The sequence below is a fragment of the Pogonomyrmex barbatus genome, unplaced genomic scaffold, assembly GCF_055798465.1.
Source record: "Pogonomyrmex barbatus isolate J1 unplaced genomic scaffold, ASM5579846v1 scaffold4, whole genome shotgun sequence".
NCBI classification, from domain to species: Eukaryota; Metazoa; Arthropoda; class Insecta; order Hymenoptera; family Formicidae; genus Pogonomyrmex; species Pogonomyrmex barbatus.
Genome location: NW_028297138.1, coordinates 10,082,630 through 10,103,475, shown reverse-complemented (window position 1 = coordinate 10,103,475; position 20,846 = coordinate 10,082,630). Strand labels below are relative to the sequence as shown.

The 20,846-nt window shown below is 41.0% G+C and overlaps 1 long non-coding RNA gene across 3 annotated transcripts in view; it reads left to right on the top strand.

Moving 5' to 3' along the window:
• LOC105423593 (uncharacterized) overlaps positions 1 to 20,846 on the top strand; it is a 69,059-nt gene that overhangs the window by 13,994 nt on the left and 34,219 nt on the right. Inside the window, exons 2-3 of one of the 3 annotated variants that reach the window (XR_016140249.1) lie at positions 9,349 to 9,505; positions 9,565 to 10,529. This is a non-coding gene — a long non-coding RNA (uncharacterized LOC105423593). Of the gene's footprint in view, positions 1 to 9,348; positions 9,506 to 9,564; positions 15,246 to 20,846 lie in introns of those variants that run through there. The other 2 variants (XR_016140248.1, XR_016140250.1) reach the window with 2 other exon arrangements.

The window sequence follows — 20,846 nt, the reverse complement described above, 5'->3', positions numbered from 1 at the left end:
GACACATATAACCGTGAATTGTCGTTACGTTTGTCATTGTCGTGGTAAATAAAAGACCGTGTCGTATCTGCTGTCGTGGAGGAGAAAGAAAGAGAGAAAGATCTACCGCAGATATCCCCAGGTAAACGAGTATCCGCTCGCGTCTGCCGCGACAGTAATGTCGGGGCGAGCTCTTTTATTAGCCTGCCATCTCGTTCCACCCTCCTTCCTTCGTGCTGGTTCGTCGAAAATCTTCCTTTTCCCGGTATTCTTTCGGACTACCGGTGTACGCCATAGCTTCTAATGAGAAATATATTTCTGAATGTATTGCTCAACTTCCGCGCGCGATCCAATTTTTGGGGGGGGGGGGGAATGATTTCGCTTGCAATAAAATGTTAATATTTCGTGACACGAAATATTGGAAGTTTTCATATTTCGACAATCATCAGGAATAGCCAAATTGTATACGCCAAATTTATCCGATACCTCGCAATTTCTCGAAACTTTCGCGAAAAGAGCAAAATTACTGGTACACGAAACGAAATGTCTATAACATTCATTCGCCTGTGTGTTTCTAATTGGAAAGCATCTACGATAAAATGTGAGGTGAAAATAATTAGACCGTTTCAACGTGATTCCCGGAAGGGAAGCTCCGTAAAAATCTTAAATGGCGCGAGATAAAATGCGAGATGCGAAAATTTGTCGCGGTACAGTAATTACGCAGAAAATTCCACTCGACGAGACATGGCGTAACGCGACGTTACACGCATTACACCGTCGCATTATATAAATTTATAAAGGGCAAACACGTTCACGCGGTTTACGTAATGCACACCGAGCGTGCACTGCGTGGCGCTACGGTTTCCGGTTGAACGCTTCGAATAATGCCCAAATCAAACTGCCACTTTCGCGGAGGCGAGCACTCGAGAAGCGGAAATACTCGAAAGCAAAACGTCATGTCGCATGACGGTATCTTGCTGTGCATTAAGTCGATGATGCAGATGCACGACCCTATCAGGATTTCGTGTAGGCCCAGAATACGCTCGGGAATTCTCGCATTTACATTATCGTTACGAGAGACTGCTTAATTTCTGCTGATATATCGGTAATACATGTCACACATGTAACACACATGTAACAACTTGACGACTCGAGAAATACGCTACGACTTGTTTTGCTTGTAGATTTATATCGCATGATATAATCAAAAGTACGTTGTCATTCTATATATAAATTAAATTAAAATAAAAATGACATATATATGTTTTTTTTAAACGATTTTTGTATGTCAAAATTTTAAAGATAACGTGATGAATTCTTATAGTTTAGAAGAAATTTTGTAATTTGCTAACAGCAAAACTTTTTTTTTTACATACATATTATGCCTACGACTTGGAAAAAAGATAAAGAAAATGAATATTCAACGGTTAAAATAGGCTTTAATTTGTGTTTTTCAATATTTCTTGCCAAGTTCGCGTTCGCGTGATGTTTGCACAAAACCGACGCTTTCGTCATTAATTTATCAGCTTCCGCAGTTTCTTTTGATGCCTCTCGAGATAAGAAACGTTGTAATACAGCCACGGAGAAGCAGGGAACAACCCGCGCAAATTTAGTGTTCCGCTTTAATCTACGTTTATACTCGGTTATATTCCTTCTCTCTTTCTCTCTCCCTCTCACCCTCCCCCTCTCTCTCTCTCTCTCTCTCTCTCTCTCACACTCTTACTCTCCTTCCCTCTGTCTCGTCTTCTTTCCGTTCCAGCTTCGTCGCATTTCGCGCCTCCCTTTCTCGTTTCGCTGTTGCATCGTTTAATCTGCATGCCGCGTGCGTTTATGCCGTGAATAAGGCGCATCGGGAACGCCCCGTGTGTACGCACTCAGGAACACTTTTAATGGGCCCGCACCATCGACGAGAGCCGGCTGAGCATTAAAACAAATCTCTGCCTCACGAACGGCGACGATACCTATCGGCCGTACGTTGCACCGGTTATGTGTGCGATAGCGCGATGTGAATACCATTCGCGTAGAGAGACATTCCCGAGTCAGAATCCGGCCAGTGTGTGACAGGCGATTTGTTCCGTCGCCGCGATTGGCTCTGTTATGTCCGATAATTTAATGATAAGGCATTGCAATTCCCCGATTTTTACGCGCGCGCAGGTTTCGATTTAAATATTATGCAATTATTTCTCGACACATGTTATTTGACGCTCCAAATTGGAAAAAAGGAACGATATATTGATTTTGACTTGATTCAAAAGTGATTTATATATATTGTCGAAAGAAAAAAAAGATCGGCCGGATTCTTCGGTGTCTGCAGATCCGCGTGTGAACGCGGAATGCGGCGCGGTATCATTGTCCGATATAGAGCATTTAAATATTGCCTACTATATTGTAATTACAGTGTTCGTACTGTGATTTCGTCATGGTGCACCGTGCAGCTTTTCATAAATTATAGCACGGTCGAACTGTGACTTGTAATTTGGCAAATTGCTATTCCCCATCGAAAGATCGACACGTCGTTCATACACGTCGATTACCGATCGATTGTCGATCGTTGATTAACGATTTCTCACGATCAATTTCCGCTTTGTCCGCCCTGACTGTAATTGATAGTTGGCCGTTTGTCGCCAGCATTTTTGTTATCACCTGTAGAATTTTCTCTTTTTCGTCGGTAACAATACCTCGCGACTTATACACCTCGCGCTTGGAATTCCGTTTTGAAAACGTGATTATCGCCGATGTCGGCCGGAGTTTTAAGAGGAATCCGCGCGCAGTTTTATCCGAGATCATTTTCAATTATTGGCCGCAAACTCGCGCGGAGACTATCCGCGCGTCGCCCGTAAACTTTCCATACTGCATAATTAGATGGAAATTAGATAGTTTATATTTATCAGCAGGTGGCAATTACCGTCGATGATCTACACATTTTTATACGTTATATAATTACATTTGCATTAAGGTCGTCGACCAGATTTCCTCGTGTTATTAACGGCCGCGACGTTACGAATATTAGGCATTTTTTTGCGGGACAAGTGGGAGATTTGTACCACGCAGTCGGGAGATGCATCGCAAATGGATTCGTGTAAATGGTCAATACGACGGAGATAGCGGAGGCTCATTGCCTCGTATCTCCGGCATACGTTCAGCGTTAAATGCATTCGGTTCTTAACATCTTATTTTACAACGCTCAACTATTTTTTTATTAATTATTTTATTAAGAAATATAAATAATAATTAAAACTTCATCTTTTTCAAACAAATCAATGTATAATCAATGTACAATATGTTCAAAGAACGAAGGATATAATATATGGCATTACTCAGCAAACAGAATCTTTTTTAGACACCCAATAATTTTCTTGTTGAATTTATAAATAATCGCTTATATCGTCAATTACATACCGTTATTTTTTAACGAATGTACAACTCGTAGTAGTTCAAAGCTGTATTTAAATTTTCCCCTTTAATACATCAATAATCAAATTTGATATTCATCACTTTTTTTTTTCTTCACGAAAAGTTTTTGTTTTTATTGTAAAAAATATTACCTCAGTCAGAGTTCGAACCTGGAACGTCCCGACTACTATTCGTGCCCTCTTTACCAATTCGATTACTGAGGAACGTGATGATAGTTATATATTTTTCATTACTTTACCTATCTACAAGACGAATCTTGGTCTCTTATTTTTATTTTTATTCTTCTTAATCTAAGTCTGATATTTTATTTTCACTTTCTATTAAATGTTTATCGCAAACAAGTAAAAATATACATACACGCGATGTCTAAATGTGAGCACGGATTCAAAACTAAATATCAAGACTAAATGATTGTGTGTGGATCAGTCATCCCTGTGTTGGAATAACGTGCGTAAACGAAACGTTAAAATCGCGCGGCGGAGACTGCGAATATACATTGTCGCCGATATTACCTCACGTTGCAGAGAAGATTCTTATAGCCGCAGTCGTGTATCGCCATTCGTTAGCCGTTACCATACGTATATTTCTCGCATGCGGCTACAAGCGCCGGGTAACTAGATTGAAATTGAGCGGCTCGCGTAGACTATTATCTTCAAACTTATTAGGATGTCCGTGCACGCGCAGGCATAAATCGGTTTTACATAACAGCGACGATTGTAACGCCGGGAGGTACACAACTAATACGCATCGCGGCAAATACACGTTGCTTATGCATTTAATTTTCGTAACATATCGGACCACATACATCAGGGATATGCTAGGCCATATAGGATAGTATAATTATTGGCCGATGTGTGAGAGAAGTCATACGTTTGCGAGCCGGTTGCTATTAATGATTACGCGAAGTTACATGCGTAAGTAACATTTAATTCGTTGGAAGTTGCTGAAGTTTATGCCCCCCCGGGCCCCCAAGTATTAATTACGTTGATAAAATACAGATTTTTTTTTCTTTTCTTTTCCTTTTCGTTCGCGGCTACGTAGCGCGAATTACGAGCGCTATGTAATTACGGTAAACTGTATTCGCGCCGAGTTACACGGGCTGAAAAATTTTAATATGGCCACAGGTGCATCGCGTCTCGCGCGCGTTTAGATAAATCTTTCTTCCTATATGACGATCCGGCGATGATAGCCGGTACTTTCGCGAATTTTGCAATCTGCGGATATACGCGATACGTGAATTACTAGATGTAGATTATTTTCATTGGGAAAGCAATCTCTCTTTTGAAAACCGGCGTTCGACTTCAAATACTTCTTCCTCTTCAGTTTTAATTCTTCTGTTTGGACAAAAATAAATTAATTACACATGTTCCATGGTAATGTAAAATCACCATTTAAAATGAAATAGCAAAGCTTTATACCGTCCTCCTTTCTTTGTAAAAAAAAAACAATGATGCATACTAACAACAAAGAATTTTTATAAAAGCAATGCCGATCCTCGCGGCCGTGCATTATGCTAGATGTCGTAATGCAGCGAAAAATTTCAATCGCTTGGAATTTTATCGGTAAAATCACTACAAGTTATTATTATTATTATTATTATTATTATTAATGCAAATGGCGCATTATTACGGCGAGGTAAGAAGGCGCGTACGGCCGTTACTTTATTAATACTTTTGTACCATTTATATAATTGAACGGCGCCGAGAACAATGCGTACGCGCCGCCGAAGCCTCTTATTAATTACGACCGTTCTTACAAGAATTCTTCTCTCAATTAACCGTACGCGCATTAGAAGCAAGCGCTTACCTTCCCTTTTCCCATCGAAAGATAACCATACCACAGAGAGAGAGACTGACGATGGTCGCGCGGTAGATCTTGTGATTTACGATTCAGGTGGATACTCTGCGGTAGGCAAAAGTTCATCGCCCCGCTGTCGTTATAACATCGTACCATGTCTACGAATGCGTACGAGCTATCGATTTATCGACAAACTCTCGGATCAAGCTTCCCGTGCCGGTGCACGATTACGCAAGCGTAACTTGATTAGCTTTACGCGGAAATTTAATATTACCGTTCGCAAAGTAAATGAGGGGACAATGTTAATATCTCAATGCGCGCCTAAATAAAAGAAGTCGAAAATTACTAATGCGATAAAATTAACAATATGTTTGCAGTTTGCATTGCAGATAAAAGAGAGAAAATGATTATTGCCATTTTCAACACGTAAATGATTTCATTGAGAATCTATGCATTTAAATAATCTTTTATACAATTCATTCATATATTTTATCACGCAAGCGAATTATGTATTTGTTTTATCGTAAGTTAATTTTGAATATATTTTACATCTTTTATAAATCGCGGGATATTTTATATTATTTATAATTATACTATCATAAAGAATTATTAATTGTTAATAAACATCGTTATCTCATAATTCTTTGCATAATGTATGCAAGAAAATATCGATGTCTAGAAATCCTCGACATCGGGTAGAATTTTAATTTCTATTCACAGTCAAAAAAATTTTAATATTTCTGATTTCGATAGAAATTCAAGAACTCGTCACGCGTATGATTATCTCCGAGAATGTGAGAGAGATGTATAAGCTTTCTTGATAATTAATAAATTACCGTATGTATTTACTGCATATTTTTCATAGATTTATCATATAAACCGTTAGATATTAGACAATCCATTAAATCGCAGTAATTTTATTGCTTTGAACAAAACTAAAAATGTTTTTCATATTTCAGTAAAATATGTCAAATTATTTTTATGATAATGATTGATTCAAACAAATGATAAATCATATTAAATTTGAAAAAGTGAATCATACTTTTAATTTAAAAATCTTTCAAAATTCAATGGTAACTGTCAAAAGAACAAATTATTTGAAGAGTTTGACTAATTTCATCATCATTTGCATATTTTACGTTTGATTTTTATTTATTATACTCATTATTTATTATTATTGTTACTGATCACGTTATTTAAAAAGATTTATAACTTAAATAACTTGAGTAAAATAAGGCTGCTGAGTCACATACATTTTGACATACATGAATCATACACTTAAAATATGAAGTAAAAATTCTAAATAGATGTAAATTCTGATGAAAACACATGATTCTCTGCAACGAGTAGCATGAGTCATGTTAGGACCGTGAGAAAAGTCGCGTGTGACGACACGTTTCGCGCACGTCCGGCACATTCCAATCGATTCACGATGATTAACGATTAATTAGCGAAGGAACCGCGCAACAGTAAAATTCAATATTTCTTCTATACAGAACGACGTCTGGAAACTTAAAATTCTTCGGATAACGTTGCTTTCCCACAGATCGTTTGCCAATTTAATGCTACTGCTGTCCGCGTGACGGATCGCAATTACGGTGGCGATGCGGCGACGTTTTTTTACTCTTTAACGCGTGGAATACAATAGACGATCAAATCGATTAATCATTAATTGGCATTCGTGTCATGGGGGCGCGAATAAAGTACCGCTTTTACAGCGCGCAATAAGTTAAACCAATTGTGCGTTTACAGTTAACAAATGTAAATACAAAGTGGACTTGACAATCACGACTTTAATTTCCAACAATTGTGATTAGCGGCGGACATTAAATGTCAGTTTACTATCTCTTTGTTATGCTTATCTAACAGATATCATAGAATCTTTCTGGATTGAAGAGATGATTCCGATTCGGGTCTCGATATTTCACACAGGCGTACGATCGATATTTGAAATGTCCTACCATTGAGATATGCGACATAAAAATAGACGCGCGATCGTCACATATTTCGCAAGTCTCCACCATTCAACAGCCGGCGATTGAACAATCGAAAGTTTGCGCGCTAGAACTTTGAATACGTTTTGTGCACCAATACACGGTCGAACTCATTATACCGATTCAGTAAGACCGTTCTCTTTCTGTACTGTCATATCGAGTGTTATGGCGAGCATCGCAGTCCTATTATACTCAATGCGATATATCGAAGCTTTATTATGTGCATATGTGTGGCACGTATCCGCGCTATACTGATGTCGAGCATCGAGTGATTTTCAATTATCTTTCCATTTTTATTCTATTACAGACTAGCAAAACAAGATTGTTCGAAGAAAATATATGATAGAGCATTGCAATAATTTGTTTTCTTTTTTTTTTTTATATTCAGTAATATAATTTAATTTTAAGTTTAATTAATTTTTGAAATTAATTTAATAAAAGAATCTGAATTATTATAAATTAAATATCAATATATTGTTTTATGCTACTTTACTTTGTATTAATAAAAAATGCGTTATGTTATTATGAAAATTGGCAAAGCGATCAGACGTTTGATCTAATTTGATTTACGCGCTACTTTGTTTAAAGATGCGTCTTTTATACGTCAGACAGTAAAAACAATAGCCTCGTTATTCGATTCTTATCCTTGCAACAGAAGGGTCAATGAGCGAGTTCACCTACACTTAATCGCTCGCAGCGCGCCGCTTATCGCTCGCCAATATGCGCGCAGCTTGCAGAATGTTGATCGCGATTATAGATCGTGGAAAAGGCATAATCAGCCCGATGTTTATAAGGTTCTATATCGTTTGCTCGGTAATCGAAGTTACGAATCGACCGATCGAAAGGTCGTGCGTGCGCGCTAATGGTAAGACACGATAAAAACGCTGATATACCGTCCGGCGTGCCGGACATTCGAAAGGCCTGCGCCGTGGTGCAACGATAAAAAGCGCCGATATAACACGGTAACGTTTGAAAGGCCTTTGGATAACGCGTGTCTCCCTCTTTCTCCTTCTCGCGCGCGCGGAGCGCACGCACACGCGTGTTACCTGTCGCGGGAAAGCGCGGATCATTAGGTGCGTTCGTAATGCGGCAGCGCGAAGACTCCGTGACATTTGCACGAGAAAACGCACGTGCGTGCCGCAGTTCATCATAAATAAATGGCACTCGGTGTAATTCGTTGATATATGTCTTAAAATGCCGACTTATCGCTTACTATGTTATCGTATTGCATCGCTCACTCGCGGCGAACATCGCCGTTTGTCTCCGCTCGAACATCATACACGTAAGATTTAGCGTAGATAAGATCGTATTTCGTACTCGGGGGAGAGATGTTTTCTTTCGTGAAAAGTAAGATATAAATATCCTGTTTCATCATTCATAACGGGGAAGAAAAAAAGCAAGATTATTTTTGCATTTTTAATTTTCTTAATATATGATTCTTGACGAAATTACGAAACTGTAGAAATGTAAAGAGCGATTATATTACGAATACGGCGAATTCGCGTCAATATTCGTTTCAATGTGTCAGTAATTTTTTTTTTTATATTTCTATGACGTTGAAATTGGATCTCTTTTTGACACGGTTTCTGCGTGCGTTTAAACACTTGTATGTTTTAGCCACAACACGCCGTGATACATATCAGAGCGAACGCGGAACAATCGCGGGACAACTCGGACCCAGACGCCGTAACGCTTTAAGTCCCGTGTCACGTATTCCGGTTGAAAGACAGATTATAATATCAAAGGTAAACCGCGGTCGGTATCATGCGAGTCAGCAACGATGAGAAAAACGACGAGGATGATCACTCCGACAGGTGCACAGGTGGCAAAAATAATTGTATTACTTATAAAATCACCACGGAAGCTTCCTGCAACAATGGATCACTTCACTTTATTAACCAAAGTGAGCGGCTGCAAGAGAGCGCGTTAATCCAATTTTTAAAAAAATTAATTCGATATATCTATTTTTGTTTCTTAGGAATCATTCGAGAATGCTCCGAGCTATAATTCCATTGCAAGCAATTGGATTACCAGTTACGATTTGTAATTAATTTTTATAATGCCTACAAAATATACATGCAGCGCTTCTTAACTACCGCCTGCGTGATGACATTTTAACGTCTTTATCCATAGTTTCTGACCGGTATCCCGTATCTGATTCCAGAATCGATGACTTGCTGTTATTAAAGTTAAAACATACGAGAACACTTAACGTCTCCAAGATAGAAGAGCATCCGATACTTCGATAATATCGGAGCGTCCCCACGTAAGAACGAACCGCATCCGTGTATCACGTTACTCATTGGATCAAAATATCAAAGGTAAGTCTTGTCCGGTGTACATGAGAGAAAGACGGGGCTAATTGCGCGCGAATGCACAGGGGCAGCAACGGCCGGATGCACGAGGGTTCGACGTCCATACGAGCGCAAGGAGACGTGCGGGATAGACAAGAGGGGGGGGGGGGGGGAAACGAGAGAGAAACGAAGGTGAGTGACGAGCCAGAGGGAATCGATCGGTCATTACCATAATTTGTATATGAGTACCACCTGGAACGGTGGCAGTACCCCATGGTCAATGCTCACAAACCTTCTCGGAACTTTTTTCTCTTTTGATCTCTGCCCCTAGCTGCTCACTGTCCCTCTTCTTTGAAGTGCGCAGGCTGTAAGGAACGTCTTCGTGCATCCCATTAGAAGCCTCGGCCATGGAGGAAAAGAAAAAGAAACGCGAAAGTGCCACCAATTGCGTGACGGCGAGCGTTCCGCCGATTTCTGTCGCTCTTCCTCAGCTCGAGCCGCGATAAAAACGCGAATCCATTTTCTAAAGTGATAAATTAGGTGCTAGGCGCGGCTAAATATTAATTGTTTGGATAATTATCATCTTCCAGTTAGAATTATTACCTTGGGCTCGATCGCGATCATCCCGGATTACACGGGAGCCGTTCTTTCTCCGCCTAACATATCGCAAGTTCAAAAAGCGCACGCTCGTAACAGTTTATTACCGCTAATAACCAGTGCTGAACGTTTTTAGGAAAGAAACGCGAGCGAAGTAAGTGATACTTTTAACCGGATTTACCGTGTGCTTACGGATACATAAAGTATGAAAAGAATTATTATTCAGCCGCGCGCGGCCTCGTAGAGAGTAGCGTGCGCGCGCTAATAATGTGCGGTTCATTAAAATGCCCAGCTTCATTGCATTTAAGATGATGTTCAAATTGCTATGATACCGGCCGTTACGTTTATGCCTCTCAGCAGCGTGCGCAGCGGACCGTTATTATTAAGACATCGGTGGACCCGATAACCGAAGCAATTTTCACTCCAGCCGGGAGAGCTTGAGCGTGACGGAGAGGTAAGTCGCAGTTCCTCAAAACAGCTAGAATTTACTTAAATTGCCGTCGTGGCCTTCGAGACAAACAGACACTCGTTCCGTATATAATTCGTCGTGTATCGGTCACGCGCCATAAATCGAAAATCTCAGAAAGATCAAGGTTTCCCTTATCTCAAGCGACGTCCGAGAGAGCGTTCCGCGATTTTTACGACCGACCACGAACTTCGTCCTTTTCTTTTCCCGTATCTCGTCGTCATATCTCGAGAGAGCGGTCGGACATCCGAAAGAATGCGCGAATTAAGGATACTCAGATTAGAGAGAGAGAGACTCTCGCGTTTATTTTTATTAAAATAAAATTAACATAAACTGTTTTCTCGAATCGCAAAAAAAAACTAAGTAGCTCGGAATTATTTATTAAGAAATAATTGAATAATAAGTAGACTATACCAGTGAATTAACGATTGAAGAATTTTAAGTTTTTTATTTTTAATTCAAGAGAAATAAATAGCAAAAAAATAAATCACATTCGAATATCGAATTTAAAATTCTTCTTTTAAACGGTAATATTTAAAGAAATTGTTCTTTTTTTTTTTTTTTTTTTTTTTTAATAAAAATCAAAGGAGCTTTATAGAGATATCGGAGGACCGAATGAGAGTTAGAAGGGAGAGAGCATGATACTTCAGAGTTAAACTCCTTGTCATTGTATTCGCCATCGCCGCCGGCTACACCTGTGCCACTCGTCCTCGTTCAATGCCGAAATCGCGACGTCCGTCCCTCTCTGGTCCCTTTCTTTCAGTGCACCGCGGTGCAACGTCGGCTCTCACCGCGGTAAACCGAGACCTCGTTGCGATCGTATATCAATGGCTATAGCCGCATACGTACGCTGTGCGAATAAATATAATTATAAGTAAGAGAGCAAGGCTGGACCACGCCCTGTCTCCGCTCTACTCTCTTTTTCTCTTTCCTTGCCCTCTCTCCGCCGGGCAAGGCACGCACTCCTCCTCGGCGTTGTTTCTTTGCGAGCTCTCTCTCTCTCTCTCTCTCTCTCTCTCTCTCTCTCTCGCTCTTTCTTTCGAATACACGATTCTCTATACGATAGATACGCTTAGCTTAGGCTAGGTACTTCCATTTCTCTTTACGCCGTTGCTATACGCATCGTGAGCACGCATACACGCGTGTCGCATTGCGTGTACGTAGCGAGATATCTGGAGGCGGATCGAGCGAGTTCCTCGGAAGGACGTCGCGAGATCGACGATGACGGAGGAAGAGGAAGGGATAGAGAGAAAGGCGGGAGATCTCTTGAAAATGTACCGAATACACGCGAATATCCGCGAAGTTGGCTCGACCTTTCTCTTTCAAAGTTAATTGATGGATATAAGAACCATGGAAAATTTTAATATATTCCTTCTTTCTCTAACATCTTAATAATCGAGCTACTGCGAAAGAGAATAGATTTAGTATTTCACACGAAGTAAGATTTCGATTATCAATTAAAGGAGAAGCACTTAAATCAAGAATCGATTTAAATGTACGACGTTTGCGGATATTCCGCGGAGCGTTTATAAAAAGTTAAACTTATATTTTCTCTGGTTGTAATTCACTCGATTCGCATATATCTTAATAGTTTATCTGATCACATCTTTGTTTCTGCAAGCCATTTCATGATTGATAACACTGTTTTTGACAAAGCAACCGGAAATTTCTACAATTTGTTGCGGAATAAATGCACGTAGGAAAAACTTGATATAATGACTTTCTAATACGTCACGGAGGTCATGGAGGATCAGGTGGAACATATTTCGGGTTCAAATGTCACGAACAAACGCGTGTAAATCCCAGCAAACTGTATCTTTTATCGAGAAGCGCTTTGCTTTTGTCTATGTTTTGCTGCGCGATAGTTAGCATGTATACCTCTATTATCTAAATGAATAGCTGTCATGTGCACTTTATTGGACTTGCAACATTATGATGCAATTTGAACGGCTTGACTCCGGGTTGTGACTTTCTAATGTGCGAACTATGTTACATTAGGAATAAATAATTTATTTATTCGATTGAACCTTTCTCTATTCCTAAATCTTCTCTTCCTTGTATCAAGATGTTCCATGCCGCGGAAGTAGAAAGGAAAGAAATATTATATATTTAAAATAATCGCCATAATGTTGAAGTATCAATATTGTTTCATTATTCCAAACTTCAAATATTTATATATCTTGTATTGATATATAAATGTCGAAGATATACAGATAAATAAATTAAATAAATTTTTAAAGGAATCCTTGGCCAAACATATTATGTATCAAAAAATGTATTTTTACCACATAAAATGTAACGTTTAAAAGCAAATTATTAGCAGTAATGCGATCGGGCAAAAGTATATAATAACGCGATAACGTAGCCTCGCGTGGTTAAACAGTTTAATCGACAAAAGTTTGTTATAAACATTATACTTTCGGACGCGTCTCCGTGAGATAGGACAAAAATGCGAGACTATCGTTCTACGAGATATCCACGTCGTTCGGCGTATTCATTAAACCAATTTGAGATTGCCATTATTATTGCTTTTAAAAAACCGCGTAGGGCTTATAGATACAATCACGTTTTATGAGAGAGGATTAGTACACAAAGAGGGGCAATTAGCGAATTCGTTCTCGCTGCATTAAGATAAAAGTGCTCGAGTGCCGCCAAAATAAATTGCTTTATAAACGAAGGGCGAAAGCGTATCTCGCTTCTTCGCGAAAGACGCACGGCGTCGAGAGGCCGCGTCTCGACGTTCGTAGACATTTGCACTTGCGACGAGTATCTCCCGTTGACAAGGAGGTCCTACCGGCGATATGCTCGGCTGAAAACGACCGAACGTAACCACTACGACCGACACTAAAGATAAAGCTCGTGGCTGATGCGCCGCGGCTTATCGTGACATAATTGTCAGTGCGTTTTATTGTCGTCGATACGGTTGCGCGAGTCTCAAGTTAATCCGCGGCGCGGGCATTGCGGAATTTATTAAATTACGCTCGAGTGCCGTGGCGTGTCAGTTTCGTTACTGAAAATCTAAGGTTTCCGATTATCTCCGAAAATGCTGAGAGGAAGAACGGCGCGGAGAGCAAGATACTCGGAATCCCCCTGTAAAATGCGTGCGTTCTCGTTAGCGAGCGAGCATTCGTGATTATATGCTTACAGTTATGCGGGTTCGGAAAATAATGCGACACATGCGTAGATAATACTTATCGCGAGGTAATTACAAAGCCAGCTCGCCGCTCGAAGCGCGACATCGTTAAAACTGCGACAAAGTTGCTTTTGCGCTTTAAAAAATTTTCGCGTTGTTTCATTATTCATTCATTCGAATAGAAATAGAAATGACGAGGTCCTCCTGCCTCTTCGTAAAAATGATTCCAAGATTCGCTTGAGAATCTTATCACGCAGAGATCATTTGAATAAATTTACATTAGAAATTAACATAAACGTAGTTTTGAGGCGAAGTGATCAGTAATGAAACTTAGATCAAAACGAATTAACTTCCAGGAACAGGTAATCGCGGTAGTGGACAATTTTGTGAAGATTTATCTACATTGAAAGAGCAAAATTAATCTCGGTATGAATTCTCATCTCACCAAACGTGAGAGATTATCTCTACGGAGTGGAAACAGATTAATATTTCATTTGAGATGCGATGAACCTACGTTCGTTATATTTGTGTTGACATGGTTAATGATCATTTAAACGCTATTTATGCACTAAGATTCGACAGAGTAATTAAGCTCTGGAAGACCGTCAGGAGATCGAGATATCGATCGAGATATCGACCGAGACGAATGTCTTGAGCCGTTTTAAGGAGCGAGCTCTGACACGACCGCGGGTTATCGCGTCGTAATCGTGAGGCCATTTTAGCATTAGTGATAGAGCATACGGTCGTTAGACTAATCCGACGAGTTCAACGGCGATCGGCAAAACGAGATCCGATGAGAACCATTGCGCGCCGATCGCGACAACTTGATCGCGCAGCGACGACTTGACTCGACTCGACTTGCGCGAGATAAGAGATCGCGGAGCCAACGAAAGAGAGAGAGAGAGAGAGAGAGAGAGAGAGAGAATCACGATTTCGCGATTAATTCCGAGTCTCTGTTATCGAGCTGTTTGTGGAGAAAACGTGGCAGCTGAGTTATGGATCGTAAAGCGGAGATCCATGGCAGCCGTTAAACACGCACTTGAATTCGTAATCTTTCGTGACTTGCGACCGTTACCGAACATGGCGTTAGACTGATCTGAATACGGTCTTCTGTGCGAGCGATAACCGGAGTCATGTTTCGGTTGAGATAATTTGCAAATAAATGAGCGTCCAATGTGGTTTATTGATTATTAAGTAGCGCGATTTACACGACTGATAAAATCTCTACCGTCTGTGTACAGTAAAATTGAGATGACAATTAAAGTGACGTGTCTGATCGTTCAATAAAGATTGGAATATTCGTATGATATAAAACGAATAGAATAATGTGAATTTACAAGTGTAATAGGGACTAAACTAAAAGCGGCGGGCACTTATAGAAATAACTTATGCAAGCTCCTATCAGTTTAGCGAAACTATCGACTTTAAACACATCGTTCAAGGTTTAATCGATTGAGCACTTCGACTTCAGCTTCGAGATCGAAGTGGGATTTCATCCTCGCATGTTGTTTATAGCGCATAATATACGATAATTGTCCGAGATAAAATCATCAATATATAATTACGCACTATTACGTTCTCGTTACACGTACATGTGCATCTTTTCAACCTCTCCTAAGTCTGTGCATCCTGTTTGCAAGTAAACTTCCGCGCACTTATAATTACAAATGTTCAAATCTATTTTTTAAACAATCACGTATTTCATATCGCATAAAACATTTAAACAGAAAATAACTACAATTATCGAGAGTCGGTGTTTTAAAATTCGTAATTAAGAGAAGAAAAAAAAAAAAGATTATCATGAGAAACGTGATATTATTTTTTAATAGCATCAGTCAATGATGCTATTTTTATACTATTTTTCTTTTACAGAGAAGAGACATCAATTGTTTCGTAGTTGTAATCTTTTGCCGTATGAGTTGTATTCGTTACCTTTGAACAGTGGCTACAAAATAAGAAGATACTCTTGATGATAGAAATCATAGTAATCATGACTTATTTTTGGTGCAAATCTAACTTGCGTCAACATCCAACACGCTTCGCGTGGACATTAGCTCGCCAAACACGGTTTTTCGAAAAAAAGAAGAGATCGAGACTCAGTATTTCCAGGAGATTTATAAAAAGTAACGGAAAAAAAAAACTATATAATCATTTAAACATGCGAATCATGTAATTATGCATGATGTTGTTATCACGCAGTTACGGAATAACGAGCATACGCCCATTCGGAAGGTGGGGGCGATAAAAAACACCCCTGTGCGTTCTCACTTTCTTCCATTCGCGAGCATGCAAAGTCGCAATCGTCGCGGGCGAATGCAACCGTCGTAAATCAAAGGCATTCCTCTTCGTGTGACGCGAGAAAAACAGCTGCTCGCGCGCTCACGAGAACGACGATGATGACGACGACGACGACGACAACGACGACGATGATGACGGCGTCTCCGAGGGCGTGAGCCGATATGCACGCGCACGCATGTACGCGTGTGTGCACGCCACTCCGCGCGAACAATGCGCGAGATAGCACAAGGCTCGCTAATTCCGGCCGATTGTGCTCTCTTCGTGGCTGTCGTTCAAGCGGCGGCTAAAAAAGCAACCTGACCGTAGATCCGACCGTGGACAGCTGCCTCCTTCTCTCTCACCCCGGTCCGCCTGTCTGCCTACTTCGCTAGCGTTGAATTCTTCCTCATTGAGCGTGGCACTCATCGGCTGAGAATGAGGCGAAAATGAAATGTGTCTGAAGGAACGCTTTTTTCTTTTCTTTTTTCTTATACGTGTGACTGACGTAGAACCCACCTTCTGTGTATCACTAATACCGGCGGCAACCGTCGTGAAAAGGTACCGATAGTCCTCTCTCGCCAAGAGAGTTATTCTATTGGAACCAGAATCGCGTGTGACGCAACTTGTACCGTCAAGTAATATTATTTAAATTCTACGCTCTGATTAATAATCCATCTCTCTGATTATTAATCCATGATAAATTCTATTTTTTTTCAATCGCCCATTTTCTTTTTAATTAACATTTGCAGATCACCAGCGCGTTCTCTTCCTTGAAAAATATACGGATAACGTTTCGCTGCCTTCTCGCATTCAAACGATAAATTATATATTTTGTCATTATAATAATTACTTTCCGTATCGTGCCGTAGATTACATAATACGGTTATGAGATAAATCTCTCGTATTCGCTTTGAGCGATAATAATCCGCTTTCGCAAAATAAACGTGCGATTTTGCTCGATTTCTTGGACAGGAGAACGCCATGTTGCTCGAGCGATCTTTCGTGACAGCCGGAGAACTTCGCGTTTGTTCGGTATCCGGGAAGCAATCCGCGGATAGATCCCGTGAAGAATTCGACGAGGGGCAAGAGGTAGAGGAACACACCCATGAACCCCCCGGATACGAGAGTGCCGGTATACCACGTGCACGCGAGGCACCCATGCGCGAATAATCCAGGAGCGACACATGCAAATTGCGCACGCATAAGCCCACACGAAGCTTTCTCCGATCTGAGGGCAGTGAAGAACCGAGTATCCGATGTCCGCGGAAGCCTCTTCTCTCCTGTCGGGAATTTCGAAATACAGGGATTGAAACCGTGTAAAATTTCGATAGATTCAATTCAGCTACAGATACAAAGAAATGCATTTTATGCGTATTTTTCTTGTTGTGTAAGTCGAAATAACTTCCCAATGTAACGCGCAGAAATTTAGGCCAAACGTTTAGCTATTTTAATACTAGAACAGACTAGAACAGAGAGTTATTCCGGTAAAAGGATAATTTCCTGTCACACGCGAAAATAAAAAAAAAAAAATGAAAGATCCTGATTTACAAGTTATAAGAAACTATCATTAATATTAATTAGTAGCTCATAAAAATTTAAACTGTGAAGAAATAACGCACGTCCGAAAGAAAAATTATCTAGTCATTAAAATGACCGCCTCGGATATCTGTTTGCAACATTGAGAATTATCCAATCAGGGCCATAATTTCTGAATCTTGATCGAACGGTGCTGCTTAATTCTCATCTTCCGCCAAAATGACATTCGTTTCAACGCCTGTAACTCGAGGTGCGATCCGACAAAAGCAGATGTCTCTGTCTCGCATGATACGAGCACACTCATACGCGTATACGAGTATGTACGCATACGTATGAATTGGCTATTCAGAGACCGTCAAGTACACCGGACCAGGTCATAGACCGGACGCGTCTAGCGAGAGAGGGTTACACTCCTCTGGTTACACTCCTGGATCAATCCGTAGAGAAGAGAGAGAAAAAAAATATGTAAAGACGACAAAGCGAAGGAGCCATGGATGACGAGAAAATGCACACGTTTGTTCTCCGAGTATCCGCGGAGTCGCGTGTAAACACGCGCTCACGCGTGTGCGTGCACGTGTCACCGCCACGTCTCCTACTCGCGATCGATTCTCTCCGTCTGACCTGCCGTCTGTTTCTCCTCGCTCGCTCATTCCCTCACCTCGGCTGTCTCTCTCGCACCTTCCCGCTGCTAGGCACTACGTTGGTTGGACGCCGAAGTGCTCGGCGTTCGAGACTGCCTCTCGCGACCCGCGGTAAGCAAAGCAAACGACCTTCCGTGGAATCTGGACAACCTGTCTGCCCGCCTGCAGCCGCCGAGACCAGGCCTGCACTTGTTCTGCACACGAGTCTCTCTCTCTCTCTCTCTCTCTCTCTCTCTCTCTCTCTCTCTCTCTCTCTCTCTCTCTCTCTCTCTCTCTTACTTCTCGTTTGCCCGTCTCTCTCCGTCGTTCCGCCATCCGTCTCGTTTCTTCGAGGCGCTAACTGCGTCGAGGGTGTTTTAACGCGACCCTTAGGCGATCATTAACCTTACGAAGACCGGGTTAAGATAATCGCTTATGTATGCCGCGCCGTTGCTGCCTCGCCGATGCTCGAGCGATATCTCAGATTCCATGAATGAAATCGTACTTTTCCTATCTCGCTGTTATTTCCAGCCTCGTGCCATAAACCAGTTATCAATAGTACGACTTTCAAAATGTTTACTTTCACTTCATCTGTACGTCTCATTCTTTCGATATTTTGGAAGAATAGATGCGCATCCACACACACACACGCGCGCACATATTTACGATGTCACTTGTAGGAGAATTGATGCACGAGTGAGAAAATTAGTCGCTATCATAAACGTAATGTATGATAATTGGATAAGCGTCAATGAAATTGATCAATAAAATTGAATCAGTCATGCGTACTTGTTTATGTGAGGTATTTACAATTGCGATATAAATCGTAATTTTTTTTGTAGTACGACTGTTAATGACGACTATTTTTTTTAAATATCAACATGTATTGTATCTCATTTGTGACACTTATGTTATAAAATCAGATTCTTAAAAGCGTGAAAGACAGAAAATAGAAAAATCGAATTTGTGTTTGCATCAGAGACGTGGGATTCGTCCCGAAAAAAATTCATGGTCTGCAATTAACTGTGACTTGACGAAATTTAAGACCGAAATCTCAGACAGCCATGGCGGCGCATCACGTTTATTTTAGAGCTACCGATGAATCAACCTGCTCGTTTCCGAATTCGAATGACAAATGTTTATTGCCGCCTTGAACAAAAACGCTTTCTTGGACTTGGCTTCTTCTCTTCTCTCTGTTTCGTTTTGTCCATTATGTGCGTTTGTTTTCGCCGGCTCCGTTCGGCATTCACGCAAACACTCAAAATTCATATTGTGTTTGCGAATTGACGCATCACCTCGCATGGGTTTTTTTATGATTAATGTGTGCTCATGCAGAAATATGAGAAACGATTTTTAGTAATTTTGTAGCGATTGCATTTTTACCACGAATAAATTTCATCCTCGCAGTTTTGCGTTCCGGAATTTATTGACATAAATCGACGATAATCTTATCGAACCTTGGATAAATAATCCCTCATTTAAATTCCTCCGACGTGACATCGCTTGGCTTAGTTCAATTATCCGTCCGTATCTCTTGCGGCCGCGATCGACGTTTTTCTCGTCTCCATTTCCGCATCTAATCGCCATAATCGTAAGCAGCTGATTGAACAAGATACCGGCGCAAGTTTTCCTTAATCGTGGGTTTTCCTCTTTATGAGAAATGCGACCGGTGCATTTGAATATCGAGCAGGGCGCCGAGCGCGCCGGTCGAATCGCCGCTCGCTTGCAAATGCGATTTTATTAATTACGAGCGACGGTTATGAAATACACGCGGCCGCGCCAATTTCTCGTTCATTCATTAACCGCCTCTATAATTGCGCTGATAAGAGCGTGGCGGCTGTAAAATATCCCGGGCGACGCGTCACGACGAACGCCGATAATTATCGCGGCCGATGGATATCGATCGTCGGGATATCGATGATATATCGCGGCGTGTGAAACGGTTACCGCGAAATTGTGGTAAATCGAGGGTAACGCGGCTTGATTCGTTAACGAGCTTATCTCGATCAGCCGATTATCGGTCGGCGCTCTCATTAACAAACCACGACGAATGGCGATTTTTCTTTTTCAGACGACTTCCTACGCCCTTCGATTATCTCGATCCGAAGATCCTTCAAGGGTTGCACGCGAATTCCTCCGGTTGAACGATAACTGTCTCGATGAGATGGTAACGATCGTCACCGTTATATTTATCGAGCATCCCGCCGGGATAGGTGTTATTAAGTTCACGACCGCGGATCGATCGACAGATTAACGTTCGACGTCCATTGATTTATATTAGCATGCCGCATTATTAATCAAAGCAATCCTGCAACCCGGTGCGCCGTCTATGGCTTCTACGATTTGTAACTGATTTGTCAGATTTTGACAAGCGCTGCGATCGCCATTCAGCGAAAGGCACTTAAGACATCAATGGAAGTAAATTACTGCAAAGTTCAATACATCAATCGTCTAAGTACTTTTGCGTAACACTAATCGCATTGTGCCACAACATATAGTCGGAACTTTTGGATAGCTGATGTAACTGCGGATAACATCACTCGCAGATTTAGTGTAATAAATCGTAATACCAGTTGTTATTAAATCACTGATATTAGCAAAAATGATGGGCAGAAATAAAAGGAGCACGGGATAATGGTTATGCCGCTGATCATTGCGGATATCCAGCGATCGGAAAAGCCGTTATTAAATTTTTGCCTTGGGCACGTACACTCCGCGAACATGCCGATGATTTCAACT